The sequence below is a fragment of the Plecotus auritus genome (genome assembly GCF_963455305.1).
Source record: "Plecotus auritus genome assembly, chromosome: 5".
NCBI lineage: Eukaryota > Metazoa > Chordata > Mammalia > Chiroptera > Vespertilionidae > Plecotus > Plecotus auritus.
Window position 1 is genome coordinate 46,090,254 of NC_137776.1, and position 14,027 is coordinate 46,104,280.

The 14,027-nt window shown below is 44.7% G+C and overlaps 1 pseudogene across 1 annotated transcript; it reads right to left on the minus strand.

The window, feature by feature from the left end:
- Positions 1-13,090: 13,090 nt before the first annotated feature.
- LOC308249232 (lysosomal-associated transmembrane protein 4B-like) lies at positions 13,091-13,677 on the minus strand (annotated as a pseudogene). Its single transcript has one exon. The product of its transcript is annotated as a lysosomal-associated transmembrane protein 4B-like (transcript).
- Between the last annotated feature and the right edge of the window lie 350 nt (positions 13,678-14,027).

Below are 14,027 nucleotides of genomic sequence, written 5' to 3' on the forward strand. Positions count from 1 at the left end.
CCATTAGTACACCCTTATCTTGGTCACAATGCCTTCCCTTGCCTCTTTATTTTGCATTAGATTTTATATGTAAGACATTTCTTGAGCTAGAATTTTTTAACAGAACAGTTACCATGGTTTTAGCATGCATTACTAAGTTATTTGGGAAAATATTTCTGATTCTAAATCTTATTTTTAACTATGTCATGTCAAATAAGGGTTGGTTTACTCTATTTTTTTATTAAAATATATTTTTATTGATTTCAGAGAGGAAGGGAGAGAGAGATAGAAACATCAACAATGAGAGAGAATCATTGATCAGCTGCCTTCCTACATGCCCTCCACTGGGGATTGAGCCCACAACCTGGGCATGTGCCCTTGACTAGAATAGAACTTGGGACTCTTCAGTCCACAGGCCTACGCTCTATTCACTGAGCCAAAGCGGCTAAGGCTCTATTAATTTTTATAGTAGGTTTTGCTTGTTGTGAAAAACAGAATGTTCCCCCAAAAAAGCACCTTTTAAATTTTTGCTTTAATATTTTTAAAGCATGTAAATTAAGAAGATAGACTTTTCCATAGCCTGGCACAAAAATTATTTAGTGGGGTTTATTTAGCAGGATTTAAGATGATAGAGTTGTCTGAGTTTCTTATAACTGGGAACAAATGCATATGTGAGGTCTATGAGGAACTGAGGACATTATCAATAGCTTTATTCTTCAAAAATAACCCCTTTTGCATTATCCATTATCATTGGTAGGATTGTAAATTGGTGCTGCCACTATGGAAAATAGTATGGAGGTTCCTCAAATAACTAAAAATAGAATGGCCATACAACCCAGCAATTCCACTTCTGGGCATTTATCCAAAGTAAACAAAAATACTAATTCAAAAAGTTATATGCACCCCTATGTTTATTGCTGCATTATTTACAATAGCCAAGATACTGTAGCAACCTAGGTGTCCATCTTTAGGTGAATGGGTGAAGAAGCGGTATATATACATACTGAAATATTAAACAATTAAAAGAATGAAATACTAATATTTGCAACAACATGGATGAACCTAGAGGGTATTATGCTAAGTGAAACAAGTCAGAAAACAAATACTGTATGATTTATCTTATATCTGGAATGTAAAAAACAAAAAAAAGCAAATGAACAAAACAGAAAGGCACCTGTGTGTGCAGGGAGGTTTAGGGGGGATGGGTGAAAAGGTGAAGGGGAATAAGGAGTACAAACTTCCAGTTACAAAATAAGTCATAAGGATTTAATGTACAACAGGGAATATAATAATATAATAGCTTCGCATGTTGACAAATAGTTAATAGACATAATGGTGACCACATTATAAGGTATATAAATGTAGAATCCTATATTGTACACATGAAACTAATATAGTGTATATCAACTATATTTGAATATTTTTTAATATGTTTTTATTGATGTCAGAGAGAGAGAGAGAGAGAAACATCAATGAGAGAAACATCAATTGGCTGCCTTGAACCTGCAACCCAGGCATGTACACTGTCCGGGAATTGAACCGGCAACTTCCTGGTGCATGGGATGATGCCCAACCAACTGAGCCACACCAGCTGGGCCTTAATAATAGTTTTTAAAAGGACACAAAGATAGAATAAGAAGTCCCTGCATATCTAATTGTAATTCCAAAAGAAAAGCAGTAAAAGAATGAGAGATTAATCCAAAGAAATAATGACTATTAGCTACTATAAATAAGACCTGAATTCTCTGATACAAGAAACAATTTACATAAAACTAAGTCTCTATCTAGACAACATCATGTTACTATTTTAGAACACCAAAGACAAAGAATCTTAAAAGCAGAGAAAAGATATCCCACAAATAAATAAGAGTAAAAAATGACAACGGACTTAGAACAGGGATCAGAGGAAAATGTAATATCTCCAAATGCTGAAGAAATCTTCATAACTGTTAACCCTGGATTATTTTCTCTTAGTGTTTTTGAAAATTTCCATAGTACAAAAAGAGTGTATTTAAAAATTTGTAAACACTGATGGGAAAAATTATAGTCAACCCAAAATTCTATTATCTAACTTATTTAGGTTTAGTCCTGTGTAGCCTTTGACATTCCAACCATTTAATGTCTTATTCTTTAGACCTTAGGAGCTAATGGCTTCTTCAACTCTGCCACTGTAGTCCCCTCCCACCTGGGCAGAAGGGACTGCTTCTCTGAGCTCCATACCAACGAGTCCCTCTATCACTTGAGATCTGAGGCTCAGCCCTAACAGAGCACAACACAACCCATAACCTTACCCAGCTGTTCCCAACGTACACCATTCAGGCCCCAAGAAATCACTTGCCTGCATCGCTTTCTTTTGTCATCAAAACACAAGGAACTGCATGGAACTGTCATGAGATTTGGGGAATATGTCACCTCTGATGTCAGAGATGAACACTAGTTTGTACAGGAAAGATTTGAGTAATGGGAATGCTTAAGTAAGAAAAAAGACTAACTGGTCAAATTTTTTCTTTCAACCTAAATGTAATAGATTCTTGCAAAGCACAGTATCATTTCCCAGTAATGTCAAACACCCATTTTCTTTTCCTGTTTCAATTTGTAGTATTGTCAAGAGGTGTGCGCAGTGCTTGAGAAATATTTTGCGATATCAATAATTTTTATTACTCTTAAATTTATAAATTCCAGGTCTAGATGCATGCATGAAATGATACCAATTCCCTTTATATTGGCAACTAGATAGACATTAAAATTGCAATAAAAATTGCAGTAAGTTTGATATTCATTAATTATAATTTTATTTTACGTTGTCATAGATTACCATTATGGTTCAATATAATGTTTTTTGAGAACAAAATTACTTTTTTATTTTTGCATTTATATAATTTTCCATTTTGATGAAATTATAATTTTGTATAGTTTGAATAATTAAGTTTGCTTTAACCCTTTATGTCACTACTGTCAAGAGAACAGAATTTATGAAAATCTTATATCAACATAGTGATTTTATTGAAATGAGGGCAAGAATAAATATATCAAATGTCAGATTTTTGTGTCTTAATTTTTTTATTCCTGTAAATATTGTTGATCCATCAGAGAACATCTAAAATATGTGCAATAATTAAATTCAGTAATCTCTCCTATTTTACTGACTTTTGATCATAAAAAATAACTTTATTTTTTAAATTATGGAAATATTCATCAAGGCAGGAGGGTTTATTTTATTTTATCATTTGTTTTCTTAATTTATAACTTTCAAATATCTAGACAACTGATATATACACATATATACACATAATAGGGTGGGGCAACAGTAGGTTTGTAGAAAATAATGCAATAATTAATAAATAATACAAGAATAAACTCTGTGTTTCACATGTTCACAACTGTAACCTATTGTCTCACCCTGCACATATCCTATATAATAAAAGGCTAATATGCAAATCGACTGAACAGCGGAACGACTGGTCACTATGACGCCCACTGACCACCAGGGGGCAGACATTCAACGTAGGAGCTGCCCCCTGATGGTCAGTGCATTCCCACAGGGGGAGCGCTGCTCAGCTGGGCTCACAGCTGGCGAGCACAGCGGCAGCGGTGGGAGCCTCTCCTACCTCCACGGCAGCGCTAAGGATGTCCGACTGACGGCTTAGGCCCGCTCCCCACGGGCTCCTGGACATCCCCTGAGGGCTCCTGGACTGTGAGAGGGCGCAGGCCGGGCTGAGAGACCGCCCCCCCCACACACAAGTCCATGAATCTCATGCACCTGGCCTGTAGTATATACATATATGCTTTTATACTCTGATACGAGACCGCTAAAATGTTATATATAGGTAGGCCTACCCAGTAGGCCTCAATTCAAGATGCTCTTTATTCCCTTTCATTTTGTGTGCAAACTGGCCAATTCTTATTCTAAACATTACTTCTCAGTGTGCCAAAGTAAGGGAAAAACACAGAGAACTCTTGAGGGTCTCAAGCCAGCAATTCCAGAGATCACAAATGTCACTTGTACTCACAGCCAGGAATGAGTCACATAGATTGACCCAGGCACAAGGGGGTCAGAAGGGAAGAACTAGAAAGATTTGGTCAGTACAGTTGGTGTATTACCTTCCTGTTTCACAGATGAGGCAATGAAAGTTTAAGTAACAAGGTGACAGAATTTGAACGTAGGCAGTTTGGCTATTGACCACTGTGCTACACAAATCCTGAAGCACTTGAAGAAATCCTGGGAAGTGCTCTAGGCACGTGCAAGATGTGAAACCAGGGCTCAAGTTACCTCGTATAGTTCTCAAGGACACAGGGAACCGTAGTTAATATCTCAGAGTAATCTTTACAGTGTTCTGACTCTAGAACTCCCAGCCATGTTATCTTGTTTTATGTTAGCGCAAATGTTACTAAGGAGATATCCGAAGGGCTCCGGGGGTTCATTCCCTCACCTCTTTCAGCAGCTTATCAAGAAGCCTGTTCAGCAGAAAATCGGGTAAATACCAGAGACTGAGCTCTGAGCCTCTTTATCTGTTTCTCAGGCAATCCCACAGTTATATCCACCGAGTGTTCCTCACTCCCTTCCATCTTCCCTGTGAATATATAAAACACTTTGGGCCCCTCTCCTGGATCATGTGCACCCCAAGATCACCCTGCTGCAATAATGAGAGCTCTGTGCCAGTGCCCTGTGCCAGTTCTCTGTTGTAAGTTTTTCTCGATAAACTAATTTTATTCTATAACACACAGCACTAGTGACTTGTGTACCCATTCACTGTAAGACATTTTTTAACACTCAGAATGTGTGCCCGCCTCCTACCCACATACACACACATCCTCTCTTTAAAACATTACCCAGGGAAGGAAAAAGATTCACAATAAATAACTCGTGATACAGGAAGATCTGATATACCAGAAAGAGTTGTGAAAAAATAAAACCAGTGAGATGTATGTTTAAGTTCAAATAATTATCAATACTGTATTTGTGAGTTTAAGTAGAACTGTTTAAGGAGGTCTTAAAATGCTATGGGCATAAATTACAAAAATTAATGAACTGGAACAAAAGCACAAGATGGTTTCAACAAATCTTGAAAGATACGGTGGGGCAGAAGGGAAGAATGAAATTGTACTAAGATTCTTAGTTTGTTCTGAGGACCGGTAGTTGTACCCATATCCATGGCCACTTCTTAAATAGCCGTAGAATATTTAGTGGCATTGGGCCAACCAGCTGCAGACTGATATGTCTGTCAGGCAGAGTTCATTCAGGAAAACCAAAGCTCTACTTGGCATTTAAACAGAAAGAATCCAATATAGCAAATGAGTTTAATAGATGTTGGAAAATTGAAAAGTCTGCGTAGGAACATTGAGGTAAAAGAGAAGTAGTAACTTTAGGAAGCAGCTACAACCCCTAGAGGCGTGGGGACAGAGAGAAAACACTGATGTTATAGACCCTAAAGGCTCAGAGGACGGGTTCCAGGCTGTGACTTAGATCTCGGAGGGCAAAAGAAGCTGGAGACTGGGACCAACTGATGCAGCTGGGGTGCAGGACCATTCTTGGGGGTGACATGAAAGCAAATAAGGAAAAAGCAATTCCTTTCTCCTATCTTCCCGTGTCCATCCACTGCCTCTTCTTGGAACTTACCACGAAGTCAGCTGACGAAGGAGAACTGTAGTTTGCAGAGCCACAATCCCAGCGCCAAAAACCAGCGGTTAGAAGGGTGGGAATGCATCTGAGCGACGACAGCTCACTAACCGAATAACGGCTTTCCCAGCCTCCCTGGTCCCGGGTGGGCAGGTGATGATGGCCCAGCTCATTGAATGAATGGAAATCACACGTGCAGCTCCTGGGTCATCCATCCCTCCCCTCTTCTCTTTCCTTGGGCTGCAATGTCCAGCTAGAGGTGAACCATGGGTCACACAGGTGTGGTTAGCACCTTACAGATGGCGGAGCAATAAGATTAAGAAGACCTGGGTCCCTGAAAACACTGAGGCACATAATGAAGAAGAAACAGGTTTAATTGGGCTTGTTGAAACTTCAAGGCTCTATAGGGGGCAGGACAAAAGGGAAAAAAATAATATAGTGGAAATCATGAAATTGAGGGAAACAACAGTAGAACATAAACATATAGTTGGGTGACAGAGCAATCAACCTTTAACTCTATTCTCTGTAGAAGTGAGACGTGTAACGTAAGAAGAAAGGTTGAAAATAAAGAAATGAAAAAAGATATGCTGGGAAATGCAAACTAATAAAATTAGAGGTCAGGCAATATGGATATGGGGCAAACTAGTGCTCAAAGGATGCAGTATTAAATGAGACAAAAACTAAATTAAGATGGGGAAAGTCTATCAAAAATATAAATAAACCTTCTCATTCTGAACACCTCACCGAAATATATTGTAAGAGAGCACGCCATGCATAAGCTGGGTCACAAAATTTTTTAATTCTTGAAATTGAACTTAGCTTGTTATACAACCCAATTTCAATTCACTGTGATGTTAAAACTACTCTTATATTAGACAGACTAGCCAGAATCTGAGAAGTGTATCTGTGATCACGGGTCCATTATCCCTTTGACTCTATAGGAGAATGGGTTTTCCCATGAAGGGATGAATAGTCCCACTGTCCTTCTGGGATAGCTCAGCCCACACAGTGACAAAGCTTCGGGCTGGAGAGAGAAGTGTCCCAGGAAATGGGAGGCTGTGCCTGGAGACGCTGGAGGTGAGCTACTCCCAGCTCAGGGGGGCTGAGAGTGAGGCAGGGCCTGCGGAAGTGGATGCTGTTGCTACTGTGTTGCTGCTTTGTGCTTTTTTCTTCTCCTGTAGGTTATATTTTCCATGATCCCTAAACCATCAGAAAAGCCTACTTAACTCTTTAAGTGTTCCCACCTGGTCTCAGCTTTCGCTGTGGGTGACCCGGGCGGGACCGGACGGGGCAGGTGCAGGGAGAGTGCAGCACCAGCAGGCGGAGGTGGCCATAGGCCTCGCTGTGGCCTTCGAGCTCACACACCTCCCCAGGTCCTCTTGGGACTCCGTAGACTGGTGCGGCTGCCGGGGCGGTGGCTGGGCTGCCTGCTCTGAGTCTGCAGTCCCTGTCACTCTGGCCAAAGGGGCTCTGGGCCCAGTTCCTCCCCACCAGCCCACCTCTTGCACCAGAAGAAGGGGCTCCAGGCAAGGGGCCCACAGCCCGGGCAGGGGCTCCTTCGACAGCCAGGTTTTGTTCTTTGCTCGTTTGGTGGGGCTGGGGTATTGTATTGTTGCCTTAGAGGAGCTCTAAAACTGTGTAAAAGGAGCTATTGGATACACCGGAGGGAAAGGCCCACGTCCACCAAGCGTGTGGCTCATCGAGTGCCGTCCGTCCGGGGAAATGCTGGGGAAATGTTTCTTGCCAGCTGCTCCCAGGCAGCGTCCTCCTCCAGCGCGCGCTGTGGGATCTCGGGGAGGACTGCGGTGGCGGTAGGGGAGGAGCTAGCACACGCTGCAGAGCCCTGGGGACTGCGCGCTTTGCTGGCCTGTTTTCCCCGTGGGCCACAGAGGACATGATCTGCCCCATGGGATTGGGAAGAAGGGGCTGCGGAAAGAGACCCAGCCCTCACGGGCTCTCCAATCAGAGAAATAGTGGCCGCTGAGGAGCACGGGATGACATGAGACGACAGATAATGGGGGTTCATTTGGGAGGTTTGGGGAGACAGTAAAGATGGCTGTAAAGTCTGGATGGAATGCGATGGGGTCCCTGCCGTGTCACGCCCACTCTTCAGCAAGGGCCCAGAGCCTCACAAAAGGTGGATGTGTTCGGGGTCCTTAGGAGCGGCGCAGGCTTCACATCGGGCCTGATCCTCGGGGGACGGGAACCCTGGATCACAGGGACCCAGCAGCAAAAAGGTGGTGCACTTAAATGGTTAGGCGGAGGGGGCTGCCTGACAGACCCTGGGACGGCCAGCTGAGAGCCGAGCCCGCGCACAATGACCCACAGGAAAGGAGGAGGCTTGCCCAAGGTCACAGCGCTGGCAAGTAGCAGAATGAGAGTTTGAATCCAGGTTGGACATAGAGGGAAAGGAAGGCTTTGAGTGGATACATAAAAGCCTATTTTTACTATTTCTAATGAAAAAAATTATTTTACTTAACTAATGTTCTCAAGCTGGGAGTACTTTTATAAGTAATCCATAATTTTGATTTTAAACAAAGTGATTTTAGTAATAAATTTGCAGAAGACTCAGTATGTCTAGAATAGGAGCAGTAGTCACTGTTAAATAAGGAATTTAAAAGTCTGGTATCTATAGTTTAAAGGGGAATTTGACTTTTTAAATATGAATTTTTTATTTTAAAAGAAAGGTGCAAGAATTATAAATAAAAGTGATTTCTCAGTCAGGCAACAATTCATACTTCTCTCCTGTGTCAGGGCTTGCCTCCTGCATACTCTGTTCCCAGGTCCTTCCAAGGGGAGAAAATAAAGACCTAGTCATTTCCACTTCGTCGAAAGAAAAATGAACAGTATGTATAGCACTCGAGAAAAGCAAACTTTTCGTTTTTACCATAGCTGGTCTAGAAAATTGGAATTAGTTGGAAAGTAAATATTAAGACTGAAATGCAGCTAATAATGTTTGCTTTTCAGTACATTTCCTTCTGACATAGGAGTCAAAAGAAATGTTACTTTCTAATTAATTGAACAAAATACCACCTAGTGGTAGTATTTTAAAAGTGAAGAGAACATAAGTTTCTTATAGAAAATTTGAAATGGATACACTATCAGTTTATTTTAGCAGGTAATTATTAGTTTAACATTCATTTAATATTAAAATATAAAGGGCTTACATAGGTGGGATTTGTGTGTGTTTTGTTTTCTTGGCTATAGCTGTTAAAAGCTAGACAAATAAATCCTGTTGCACCCAATATCATTGAATATCCTTTCTTATGGAGGCCTCCCTAATAAGGTGCAACTATGTGTCTGCAAAAGGAAGAACTACATGCTACATATTACACTGAGCACTTTAAATGTATTATCTCACTTAATCCTCACACCAAATGCACATATCAGGTTCTATTTATTTCTTATGTTTTGTGAATTAAAACACTGAGGTTCTGAGCAGATAATTTTCTCAAGGGCACACAGAAAGTAACAGAGCTGGGATTCTGTAATGGGTAATGTTTTCATAGTAAATTATACAATTTCTATTTCTTTACCCTACCTCTCACGCTAACCATCAAGCAGGAATCGTTTTCTAGGTGCATGACCTACAGAGGAACAACAGAGATAGTTTAGAACCAAGAGGTTGTAGCTCAATTTTGACTTTCAAAACAGGTATTTTAAAGCCCGTGGTACCAAAATAGTAATGAGAGGCCTGGCTTTCTACTGTAAGAACTAAGCACCTCAATGCAAAAAGGATTCTTGCTATGCCTCCTAGCACTGAGAGGTAAGCTTGGAGAATTAATCACAAAGTGTACCAAGAACCATGGAGAAGAAAAAATGCAAAATGTGAAGATAGGCCCTGCTTCCTGGGTTGGGGAGGAACTTGGCTTTGGGGGGATGAGTACTCAACCCATGAGGGCCTGTTCCTTGACCCCCACTTTGAGGTCAACTTTATGATGCAAAGGAGTGACGATGACCAGCAGATAGGTTTGTAGACATTCAAAGCAAATGGGGTTGTTGCTGCTTTCCAGTGCCTGGCGAAGAGAGCCGCAAGCCCCCTGGAGACGCCTTGTGTTTGGAATGGCGCAACAGGACCCCAGGAGGTGGCTTAGCCTGGACAATTCAGCTGTTTAGATGAATGTGCCCCAGGGCAGCTTCACAGAGGCTGAGACTCTCCAGAATGGGGCAGGAAATGGAGCTAAGAGCTCCTGGACTCCAAAGCAGGGGCACGGAAGTGCTGAGAAACTTGGCAGCCTGGAAGAGTTGGAGGGTCAAGACTAGGTTGCTTCAGAGAACCTGAGGCAAGACTCACCAACATCAGCCCGTGTACAGTGATCAAAGGCAGGGGGCTCTAGCACACAAGGGGGATAAGACCTCTGGCGGCACCAGCAAACAGGATGACAGCTTCCTCGTTGCTGTTATGTAATTTGAAATTCCCTCTGAGCCAAAATGTCATTTGGGAAGAAGCGGATGGAGGTGGCAAATCCCCTGAAAGATGGACCATCATGCTGAAAAACAACTCTTGGAAACTTAGCAGAGACTGTGCTTAGGAGCGGGGACTTAGGAGAGGGGGAGAGAAGAGTCTAGGCATGGAACTGTCAGGTCATGGAAAAGCCCCTCTGCCACGTGTCCTCCAGAACTTTGTTTTTCCTGCTTTGTTCCTTGGTGTCCAACTTTCTGAGCTTTTAAATGTATTTGTAACCAAGAAACCTGACAGCTACCAAAAAATGAGCTGAATGCTGGCTCTCAGCAGACAAGCAGCAGGTGTGCAGCAATCACCAGGAAAGCCGGCTCTTGCACAACCAGGATCGGCAGCCCGCCACAGGCCAGCCCAGAGTGCTGGGATGCAGAGCCTGCTGTGGCAGTGATGAGTGGTGTCCCTGGGATCTGGGGACAGGAGCTCAAGTCTCACAGAAGGGGAGAGTGGGCAGTAAGCACTAAAGTAGCCAGAAGAGCCCTAGCCGGCGTGGCTCAGTGGATAGAGCGTCGGCCTGCAGACTGAAGGAATGCAGGTTCGATTCCGGTCAAGGGCACATGCCTGGGTTGTGGGCTCTATCCCCAGTAGGGGGCGTGCAGAAGGCAGCCAATCAATTATTCTCATCATTGATGTTTCTCTCTCTCTCGCTCTCGCTCTCTCGCTCTCTCGCTCTCTCGCTCTCTCGCTCTCTCGCTCTCCCCCTCTCTCCCTCTCTCCCTCCCACCCTCTCCCTCTCCCTTCCTCTCTGAAATCAACAAAAATATATTAAAAAATAAAGTGGCCAGAAGAGACCAAGAACAGAAACTAGTCGAGGCTGATTAGCTGACAGGGTCACACTTTAGCACAACGGGAAGCTGCCACTAGTTCTGTTTCCCTGGGCACTTACTGCACTGTTGTCAGTAATATTTTCTCAAGGGTCCCTTTATCTTTTGCATGATTGCTCAGGAGTTAAAGTTGCAGGTGGCAGGATCGGAGTGGCCCAGCTGCCCATGCTCACTAACTCCCAGGGGATGGCAAGAGGGGTTACCTGTCTGCTTCAGGTGCTGTAGTGGGAGATCATTCCCCACCAAGTCTTATGCAATGGAAAACTCTCCCAATCTATAATAATAAAAGGGTAATATGCTAATTAGACCGGATGTTCTTCTGGACATCATTCCGGACAAAGCTGGGGCCAGAGGGAAGCCAGTGCTGGCAACCATGGAAAGGAAGGCCTACTCTTGCATGAATTTCGTGCATCGGGCCTCTAGTGTGGAAATAACGTTCTGATACTGGGTAATCAGAGGAACTAACAGCAACCCCCACCCCTGACCTTAGCTAAACCAGTGCAATCACAGCATCAGAAACACCGGGTCGGAGGTGGAACCCAAAACGCCAAGGCCTGCCTTCCAGCCTGAAATGGTCTGGGAGATGAAGGAAACGTCACCGATGTAGGTAGGAATGCTTTTAAATGTGTTTCCATGTCCACTGGGCAAGGGTGCACTGCAAAATGCCTTGTAGGGAGTCCAGGTATCCCCTGCGTTTTGAAAAGTTCATGTCACACCACTTCTTTGCTAAAGACCACCATTTAGTACCTGTTTTCGCTAATGGAGAGGATTTTCACTTTTACAAAAGAGGCAAAAATTGCATTCAGCATTTGTTTGCACCATGTCCTTATAGAGGCAGCAGCGCCCGGAGCAGCAAGAGTGGCACCTTTTTTACTGTATGTTCGTGTTATTTGATATGAATTGGTAGGTTATTTGGGGGGGGGGGGGGTCTGGGAAGACTCCACATTTTTTTTTTCATATAAATTAATGGTAATTGCTTCTTCGCTTTACGCCTAATTCAGAAGGTTTCATAGGAACCCTCTGCTTTGGATAGCGGGGGCAACCGTACTTGAATGAGAGTCACGGTTGACATAAGAGGCCCACGACGCTGAAGCAGCTCTGAACTCTGAGAACTGGGGGCTGGCTCGGAGAGCACCCGCGCTGAGCGCCTGCGCAGGCGGGGTGTGGACGCGGGGTCTACATGCAGGTGCCGTTTTCCTCCCACTTCTCTCTCCCTGAGCCTTCCCTGGGCAAGGCTCGGATTCCCGGCTGTGCGGAGAACCGCTGAAGTGGGCGCAGATGCAAAGTTTAGTGTGGATTCTCCAGATAGGAGTGGGGAGGGGTGGTCCATCAGGGAGGCAGTTCTTGGTGCGTCGCGATGGGAAACTGGAAACAGGGTGACTGCTTTTTCATTTCAAGACATAGGAGCCCTGGCCAGTTTGGCTCAGTGGATAGAGCGCTGGCCTGTGGGTTGAAGGGTCCTGGGTTCCATTCCTGTCAAGGGCACATGCCCGGCTTGTGGGTTTGATTCCCAGTGGGGGGCGTGCAGGAGGCAGCCGATCAATGATTCTCTCTCATTGATGTTTCTATCTCTCCCTCTCCTTTCCTCTCTGAAATCAATAAAAAAAAATATATTTTAAAAAGAAGGCATATGAGGTACCTCAGGGCTGAGGCAGAGAATTTCTGTGGTTCTGAGGCACTTCACCCTCGTGGCCAGGACAGAGGGCAGACGCCTGCTAGCGGGGTGGCCCTGCAGGGGCCCTTCTTGGTCCTCGTGTCCTTCCTCCCCCTTTCTCAGTCTCCTCCGAGGATCCTGTCAGCAGAAGAGGTTTCCTCAGCAGGTCTGTTCTTTTTTTGTTTCATTTTTACTTTATTTGATACTTTTGAAAGAGACAGAGGGAACAGAGAGGAAAAAATGTGACTAATCCCCCAACTTGGGGGCCTAGGGATACAAAACCAGACTTCTCTGCCTCAAGGTCCATCCAGACTGCCAGGAGTTTCAGCGCCCAGGGAGTTCGGGGAAGCTAACCTATCACAGTGCTCTAGCGAAACCATATGTTTAAAGCTACAGAGGGCTTCAACTTTTCAGCAACAAATAACTCAGAGAGGCATCTCAGAAGAGGAATGAAAGAACTAATGCCGTGATGTCTGCAAAGCCAAGCTCTGCTCAGCTCTGCCCAGCGTGAGGCTCAGGCAGATGCATAAGGGGGCGCTGGTCGCAGTGGCATCATCCTAGGGGGGTAACAGCACCGTACTGTCATTGCTGGTAACATACACCAGGACGTCGGAGTTGTTCCTGCCGTTGATGTCGGTAGCAGTTCCAAACGCAGCTAATCAAGTAACCCGTGAAAGCCAAGACAATGCTGAGCACAGAAGAACAATAAGGACCAACAGGTAGAATTCACTGGCATGACATCCTCTTTGTAGGGAAAAGAGGAGGCAGCTGTGCTATATTCTCCTGAATGGAGTTCGGAAAAACAAGCACAGTGATGGCAACCAAGGCGCTCAGAGCAAAATCAAAGATCTGGTAACAGAAGAATGGGACGACCCAGGCAGCACGTGGCTTGTATGCTCCCTAAGTAGCCATTGCACATGTCAGGATCATGAGAAGAGAAACTGCGACAGCAATGCACATGTTGGCAAAGTCACCTCCCAGTTCCGAACTTGAAAAGTGATGCTGATCGGGGTCCGCCAGGGCCCAACAGAATCAGCAGCAGCACCACGGCATTGATGATCAGGCCCGAGACAACGAGCAGGATGGTGCCTGTGCGCACTTTGCTGTTGGAGGAGAACCTCTTCCAGGGCGCGACCATCTTCATCGCTCCCACCGTGGGCAGAGGCGCGAGCGCCGCTCAAGTTTGCAGGACCCTCAGCGCACCGCTCTGGCCATGGCGGGGCGGGGGGGGGGGCGCGAGGGGGGGGCTGCTGCTCCTCGGCCTTTTCGGCTCTGGCTCCGGCTCCAGCTCCAGCCCAGCAGGTCTGTTCTTGTTGCCTGCTTTCTATCTAGCCCAAGGCTTGTAAGTACAGCCCAGATCAGCTGAGTGTCGTCCCTGCTCCAGCTTGAGGGACAAGTACTGCCTCCCACCTGCTGCCACGGGTCACCTTAGGGCTCCCTGTGCCTTCACGTCTTGGAGACATACCCAGGATGGTGTAGAACAACTTGAGGTTG